The 7,224-nt window shown below is 40.2% G+C and overlaps 1 protein-coding gene across 1 annotated transcript in view; it reads right to left on the bottom strand.

The window, feature by feature from the left end:
* The window catches only part of PPAT (phosphoribosyl pyrophosphate amidotransferase), a 44,225-nt gene that overhangs the window by 17,507 nt on the left and 19,494 nt on the right, over positions 1–7,224 (bottom strand). The gene's annotated exons all lie outside the window — the stretch shown is intronic.

Genomic DNA, 7,224 nt, shown 5'->3' with positions numbered 1-7,224 from the left:
CTAGACAGACTGACATAACTGTGAGGTTTGCACAGGACCAGGCATTGTTTGCTTCCGTTGTTACCTTTCACTGTGGGTTTTTTCCCCATCCAGTTTTCCTTTCCTTTCCTTAGTTTTTATCCTTTTCTCTGCTTACCTTATTTCTTGTTTCTCTTTTCCCCAAATTTTTCTCTAGATGATTCTTTTGCCTCTTTCTCTTTTCTTCCCTTTTGTTTAAGTGTTTTCCCTGTATTTTCTCTTTCATGCTTTTATTTTTCCTTTCTCCTTATTTTGTTTTACTTATTATATTCTGTTTCCTTGCTACAGCCTGTGGGTTGTTGTTTTTTCTCCAGTATTATTAATATGCGTGGTCTAGGAGCTGGTAATAACTCTTGCCTAGTGGGTGGGGCTGCAGAAGGTACAATTGTAGCTGTTCTGAATGAGCATGGCTGCTCTCTCCTCTGTAGAAGAAAATACACACAGACACTGTGGTTACGAATCAGGCTGCTAACATCAAGGTCAGCAGTTCGAAACTACTAGCTGCTCCACGGTAGAAAGATGAGGCTTTCTGCTCCCATAAAGATTTATAGCCTCAGAAACCCTGTTCAGGGTAGCTGTGGGTCGGAACCGACTCAACGGCACTTAACAACAAAAACAGACCACACCTGGTATGGCGCTGTGGGTTCATGAGCCAAACTTCAAAGCTGTTTGAACTGCAAGGTTGGCAGTTCAAGCTCACCAGCTCCTCCTTGGAAACCCTATACAGGGTTGCTGTGGGTCGGAACCAACTTAATGACACTTAACAACAGACCATCTGATCAATGATAGCAGCTAACCTCAGGCAAACTCAGCCTGCACCGAGTGACACAAACAGTGAACAGAGAAGTGTGCCCAAACTTCCAGTTTCTAATCACACACACCAGAAGGCAGTTGGTAAGTACCTAAGGACACACCAACATACAATCATCAATTAAATGCAAAACAATAATACTACAGTGTCTCAGAGACAGCAACAATTCAAACAAACAAGCTGGACAGAGTGGCTCAAACAAGTGACCAAAATGTAGAAGCAAAAAAATGTTTCAGAGACAAGGAAGGTACTAGAACTAGAACTAGAATATTTAGGTACTTTCAAATGATTGAGAGGATGATATAAAAAACCGTAGATGAAAGGAGAATACAGAAAAGGCTTTAGAAGAATTCAGGAAAATACTATAAGGACAAACAGAGGGAAAAAATAAGTAAAAACAACACAAAATTTCCAAATAGAGTTCAAGAAGATTAATAGTAAGATTTCAGAAATTTACTACAGACAAAGGAGTATACATTGAAGCAATGGAATCAAATTCAGTTAGTGAACTTGAAGACAAATCTTTCAGTACCAGTATACTAGAGTCCTGGTGTGGCACTTGACCACAAGGTTGGTTTCAATTGCAAGGTCGGTGGTTCAAACTCACCAGCCACTCCTCAGAAACCCTATACAGGGTTTCTTTAAGTCAGGACTAACTCTACGGCACTTAACAACAACAACAGAGAAACAGTCAGAAAAAAATAAAACTCTGAAAGAAAAAAAGTGCCAAATGCATTCGACCATATTTAATGACCCCCTTTCCACCACATTCTTCCATTCTGTGAAGTTGTTGTTGTTGTTGTTGTTGAGTGCCGTGGAGTCGGTTCCGACTCATAGCGACCCTGCACAGGGTTTCCGAGGCTGTAAATCTTTACGGGAGCAGAACGCCTCATCTTTCTCCCACGGAACCGCTGGTAGTTTCGAACTGCTGACCTTGCGGTTCACAGCCCGATTCGTAACCACTACGCTACCAGAGCTCCTTCTGGATGAAAATCCTAATCTCTGTGCCTACTAATGGAATCCTGGTATGGTGGTTGTAGGATAAGCACTGGACTGATAAACACAGGGTTGGTAGTTCAAATCCACCAGCTGCTCCTTAGAAACCCTATACAAGGTCTCTATGAACAGGAACCTACCGGAAGGCACACAACAACATGCCTATGATTATGAATCCATATTGAAGTGAGTTGTTAATGAAGCAGGATTAAGGTGGAACTCAGGATTAAAGGCATTAGCTCCGGACTTTAGGTGGAATCCTGAGCCCCATCTAGAACCTTCTGAGGTGGGACATTCCCACTTGAAAGGCTAAGCCAACCAGCCTAGAGCAACTAGAGGAAGAGAAGATAATTCTTGATGAAAGACCAGCAAGAAAAATCAAAGACAAAAATGGGAATCTGATAGGCTACTATAAGAACAAGCAAGTTATGGCACCTAACAGCAGTAACAACAGTAAACTAAAAAATGAATACAATGAACGCTCCTTTTCCACTGTTGGGATCCACTTCATCCAAGTGGTAAAAATAGAGGCTGAAGTCCCCTCTGTTAGGCAGCAGGTAGCCGGAACCTTGCTAGTCAAAGGACTCAAACACACCTTTCACCAACTCTAGGGGCTCCACCGTCCTGCTCACTTTGTATGCATAATTACAGAACACCTTTAGCCAACTGCTTTCTTTTGTTTCCACTCTACAAGGTTAACAACAACCAAATAAAATGCTAAAAAAAAACAAACAGAGAAAGCAACAAAACAAAATGTCAGCTACCATTTCTCAACACATCCTCCCATCTAAGTCTATGCACTTTGATGATAGTGTTTGACTGCAAAGTCAGTTTGAACTGCAAGGTTGGCGGTTCAAGCTATCAGCCATTCCTAGGAAACCTTATACAGGATCACTGTGAATCGGAACTGACTTGACAGACTGCTGGTGTCAGGTCAATTGACTCCCAACTTAACAGATCCTGCTGTAGGATTAGCACTGAGCTGTGAACCACAAGGTCGGCAGTTCAAACCCACTAGCTGCTCCTTGGAAACCCTATAAAAGGTCACTATGAGTTGGAACCGACTCCACAGCACGTAACAACAATAGCAGCAGCAATTCTCTCTCACCCTTCCCTGAAGAACTAACTGCGCTCTTTGAATCACACCATGTCTAAACTGCAGTTTTGGCTTCCTCTAGGGACTCAAACCATGTCCCTTTTAATGAAACATGAGTTTTGGGAACATAAAGAAGTATGCTGCTAAGTAGCCAGATTTTTATGTTCTCAGAGAAAACAAACACATGCTCCCAACTAAAAGTAAAACATTCCTTTGCTGCAATTTAGCCTCAGTATCAAACTTGATTTGTTTTTTGAATGTTGAGAACTTAAGAAATAATTATGCCATCTTCAAATAGCAATGCCTTTGTGTTTTCCATGCATCTACTTTCCTAGTTTAATCCTGTTGTTACTAGATGTCACTGAATTGACTTTAACTCATATTGAATCCATGCACAACAAAACAAAACACTGCCCGGTCGGTCTGATGCCATCCTCACAGTTGTTATGCTCAAGCCCATAGATGCATAGTCATTGTGGGATCTCTAATGTAATCGTTAAAATGAGTAACAGCATTCCTTGTCTTTTTAATGGGAATGCCTGTAATTATAATGTTGTTGTTGTTGTTAAGTGCCGTCAAGTCGGTTCCGACCCATAGCGACCCTGTACAGGGTTTCCAAGGGTGTAAATCCTAATAGTGAAGTTTAATTTTGAATGAATGCTTATGCCATTAAATTCACACCCAACATTTGCTTTTCTGACATAAAATACAGAGCTATTTCTGTTAGTCAGTTAAACAAACTTGGAAACTGGGTGTGGGAATGCTATGATCAACATCAACATTAACCTCCTCATTTGATTACTTAAAAGGTAGCCTGTGCCCTATTTTTAGAAGAATGATATAAATAAATACACCCCAAACATAAAGCAAGTCAATCAGGGAGTGACTCCTTCCACTTTTCAAGGCTGGCATGGTTTTTCTTTTGCGTAACTCCTTCCTTAATGCATTCAGATTAAATCCTGGAAATTTTTATTTGTTATCAATCAACTGATTAAAACTCTAAACTGTCAGCTCATGTTTGCCAATATTTCCTCACTAATTCTCAGGTTGCAGGATCCTTCATTTACTTTGAAAATTAACCACAACTTTCTTTTTCTTCTAGAAATTTATAAAATTACCAAATTTAGTAGAATTTCAATATAAATCATATTAACAGGTTAAAAGCAATGAGATTGCTTTTTATATACATAAATATTTTAACCTTACTATACTACATTGCAGGAGCTCTGGTAGCACAGTGGTTACGAATTGGGTTGCGAACAGCAAGGTCAACAGTTTGAAACTACCAACTGTTCTATGGGAGAACGATGAGGCTTTCTGCTCCCAAAAAGATTTACATCCTCGGAAACCCTGTACAGGGTCGCTATGAGTTGGAACCGACAGCCACCACCATAATACATTGCAAGGAGCTCTGGTAGCGTAGTGGTTACAAATTAGGCTGCTAACCTCAGGGCCAGCAGTTTGAAACTACCAGCTGTTACACGGGAGAAAGATGAGGCCTTCTGGTCCCGTCAAGATTTACAGCCTCGGAAACCCTATGAGTCAGAATCAACTCCACGGCACATGACAACAACAATACTACATTGTTAAGGAGCTCTGGTACTGTAGTGGTTATGAACTGGGCTCCTAACCTCAAGGTTGGCAGTTCGAAACTACCAGCTGATCCACGGGAGAAAGCTGAGGCTTTCTGCTCCCGTAAAGATTTGTAGCCTCAGAAACCCTGTGCAGGGTCACTATGAGTCAGAAACAACTCCATAGCACTTAACAACAATATTACATTGTTATAAAATGTGTCTATATTACATATCTATGGACTCCTGGTGTGGCGCTGTAGGATCAGTGCAGAATTTAGAACCACAAGGTTCAAACCCACCTCTGCTCCTCTTAAACCCGATACAGGGTCACTATGAGTTAGAACCAACTTGACAGCACTTAACAACAACATCACATATCTATAACTTGTACTAGTTACAGTAACCCAATTTTTATTTCATTTAGTTGCTATATCCAAAAGGAACTCTGTTCTCTTTCCAGGGAAAATGTCCGTTGCATTAGAAGATGAAGAAGACATCTCAGAAAATCCATTACTTTTGGTTTCGCGTGTTCGACCACTGGAACTAGGTATAGCATGATGGGGCAAAATTTTTATAAAAAACAAGATTGGTTTTAAATATGAGAAAAAAGATACTTTATATTTAGAGTTAATTATGTTTCCCCAGTAGGAACAACTAGAGTTAATTATGTTTCCCCCTTTTTACCAAGTCCTGGTGTGGCCCTATAGGTTAAGGCACCCAACTGCAAAGCAGTTTGAACTGCAAGGTCGGCAGTTCAAGCTTACCAGCTGCTCGTCGGAAACCCTATACAGAGTCGGTATGGGTCAGAACTGACTTGATGACACTTTACAACAACATATGAAAAAAATAAATAATTTCTAAAATATGTGACTACTCAGAAATATTAACATAGAGGTTATGAATCGGGCTGTGAACTGCAAGGTCAGCAGTTCGAAACTACCAGCTGTTCCGTGGGAGAAAGATGAGGCGTTCTGCTCCCGTAAAGATTTACAGCCTCGGAAACCCTTACAGGGTCGCTGAGTCAGAACCGACTCCGCAGCACATAACCACCACCACCACTTGGAACTATTAGTCCTCTAATTTCCAGCTTTTATTCTTCAAATAAGAAATCTAATGACTAAAATGACATATTTTTGTCATTGCTAGCTGCCACTGAGTGGGACATGCACAATAGAGCTCTGCACCATCCCCATGACTGGCTGTGGAATGAATCACTATGAACAGCAGGGTTTTCACTGCCTGATTCACAGAAGTAGATTTGGGAGGTCTGGTGTAGCACTGTGGGTTAATGCCCTGGACTGCAAAGTCTGTCTGAATCTCAATATCAACGGTTCAAGTTTACCAGCTGCTCCTCAGAAACCCTATACAGCGACTCCAAGGCATTGACTGGTTTTCAGAAGTACATTACTAGACACTTTCCTAGTCCATCTTCATCTGGAAGTTCTGCTAAAAGCTCATCAGCATTATAGCAAAACTGTAATCACTAATGACAAGGTGGGTGTGCATGAGGTACAGCAGCCAGGGATTCGAACTTGGTTCTCCTGCATGGGAGGCAAGAGTTCTACCACAGAATCACCAATGCCTCATTATTCCCAGTAATGATCAAGCTGGATTTTGTTTCATATTTCTTTTGTGAAAGGCATGTATTTGAGTTGTACCACCTGTTAAAAACATTGTACTGGCAACATTTACAAAACAATATACTAAATTTTCACTACATACTGATAGATGCCCCACATATAAAAGTAGGATGGAAAATAAAGAAATCATACAGGTGATCAAAATCTGAACTAATCAAAACTACAACTTTATCATGAATGTAATAATAGTGAACAGACTCAGATTCTATACTGATTTTCCCAAAGCTAAGCTATGATTTGTTAACTAATCACCTATGTAGAAATGACTTTTAAGATAACTTTCCATCCAATTATTTATTGTGTGTAATGTATGTAACCCATGTCTCTTTCTGTATACTGAACACAGGTAACTCTGCATCAATAATGGAAACTCCTGACAATTCAACTTTTATTCCAACTGTAGCAAATGAAGGCGGAAAACACTGGACTGTTCCGGAAGTTAAGGCTCTACTAGGCATCTGGTCTGATACAAGCATACAGCAACAACTAGAGAGAGCCGTGAGAAATAAAAGAATATTTGAAGAGATTGCTGCCAAGCTTCAGAAATTTGGAATAGAGAGAGACTGGAAGCAGTGTAGGACAAAGTACAAAAATCTAAAGCATGAATACAAAATTGTAAGAACTGCTCAAGAGCTAGGCATGACTAAGAGTATGAAATTTTTTACTGAGTTGGATGCTATTCTCAGACAAAATAAAACAAAAAAATCACAAGAACAAGAATTTGAAAACGGAGAACAAGATACAGAATGTACCAATGTAAAAATGGAAGAAGATCAGACAGGTAGGAAGTAAAGTCATCTTAGTGTAATGTTATGTTGCATAAATATGTTCATTAGCACAATGAGATGAATATACTTTAAATAGGTTTCATCAAATGTCGTAAAACATTAATCATGAAACAAACTTAATATATATCTGATCATCTCCAGCAAAGTTATACTTGTTGTTGTCAGGAGCCATCGAGTCAGAACGAAACATGTCCGATCCTGGGCCAACCACACTACCGCTGCCACACTTGAGTCCATCAATGATGCCACCTGGCCAATCCATCTCTTTAGGGGTCTTTCCTCTTTTTCTCTGACCCTCCAC

The sequence above is a fragment of the Chrysochloris asiatica genome, unplaced genomic scaffold (assembly GCF_000296735.1).
Source record: "Chrysochloris asiatica unplaced genomic scaffold, ChrAsi1.0 scaffold00115, whole genome shotgun sequence".
Lineage (NCBI taxonomy): Eukaryota > Metazoa > Chordata > Mammalia > Afrosoricida > Chrysochloridae > Chrysochloris > Chrysochloris asiatica.
Note: the sequence above shows the minus strand (reverse complement) of the source record. Positions and strands in the feature narration are given on the sequence as shown.